The sequence below is a fragment of the Phaethon lepturus genome, unplaced genomic scaffold, assembly GCF_000687285.1.
Source record: "Phaethon lepturus isolate BGI_N335 unplaced genomic scaffold, ASM68728v1 scaffold5995, whole genome shotgun sequence".
NCBI lineage: Eukaryota > Metazoa > Chordata > Aves > Phaethontiformes > Phaethontidae > Phaethon > Phaethon lepturus.
Genome location: NW_010538280.1, coordinates 90,386 through 91,931, shown reverse-complemented (window position 1 = coordinate 91,931; position 1,546 = coordinate 90,386).

Below are 1,546 nucleotides of genomic sequence, written 5' to 3'. Positions count from 1 at the left end.
TATATGGAGATGATCTGATCAAATGCTCATTAGGTCCTTCATGGAGCCAGTGAAATTAATCCATAGGTTCCAGCTGAGAAAAATCAGACAGCATGGACCCTGGTTCTGTCACTGGTAAAGTTCATTGCAAACCTCATGTTGATTTTAATTATGGGAAAGATCAGGTCCTGAGTAAGAAATATTACCAAAAATGTAGTGTGATTTATTACTATGTATTCAGATACTCTGCAAATCAGTTTAGTGTTGTACTGGCCTATTTAGTATTGTATCAACTTGTCTGAATTACTAGCTGCTGGGAAGAATTGTTAGCGATGGTTGTAGTGATCCATTGCCAGAGGTGATTTTATCGTGTAATACCAGCATAAATAATGTTAAAAGTGTATAGTTTCACTTTTATTTTTTTTATTTACTATTCCAACATATATCTACTATACAAATTTATTCTTTATCAATTCATATTTACAAAGGGTGGTCAGCAGCAATTTATTATTGTCCTCTTGTAGGCAAATTGCTGTAGTTGGGGAGTCTAAACCTTAAGATGTATTTGACGATAAATATTGCTGTATATTATGATCCTTCTTCACTAGCCTATATTCTCTGTGACTTTGAATTTTTACTTTGTTTCTTCTTCCTATCTGATTTCTAAAGCAAATTCCATTATTTTCAATATGATCTCAGGAAACTTCTGTATTTTATAACTGTTCCAGGATGTCTTCTGACTCCTTTTAAATTCTGTCATATACTTTTCTGAAATAGGTTGAAAGGTAATGCAAACAGTATTCCAAATTAAGCCATGTCAATGACTTAAATAGGGACGTCTTTCATTTTTTATTCTAATGTTTTTCACCCTATTTCTTAATTAATCTAGTACCTTCTTGGCTTCTCTAACTGTGCAAACCATTGAGTAGACTTTCCAAGTGTTTGTGGAAATATGTACATGTCTCTCACAATTTGATACAGTTAATTGAGTATTTTAAGATGTACTGATAGCTTAATCTCTTGGACCTTATACTTTTAGTTTGGACACTAAATGGTATGCACAATTGTGTTCCCCAGTTACTTTGTCTTGAAATTTTTCTTAAGTTTCTTAGTTCTTTTTGACCTTGTCTATTGTAATCACATTATATATGCAGACTTTTAATTTCACTATTCCTTGCCCTTTCAGATCATTTGTAAATATATCAAAGCAACAGATATGGGATGTTGAGATACCATGCTGTTGACCTATTCTTTTAATGAAAATTGATTGTTTAATCTTACTTCTGCATTTTTTCATTAGTATTATAATTTTGCATCTCACCTTCTGACTACTTCACTTTTCAATAGTCTTTTATGCAGGATTTTGTTCTGTTCCCTCTAGAATTCTGTCACAGCTGACGCTTGCCTAGCACTTGTAGGGCAGTGTGGACGGTTTTCCTGTTTTGTTTTGGTAGTCTTGGTGTAAATCAAGGCTTTTGAGTTTGTTCTATGTGCAAGAAAGTGTGGTATTCCTGTAACAAGACTTTTTTCTGAGGTGCATTAAAATTGCTTTACAGGAACCCTTTGT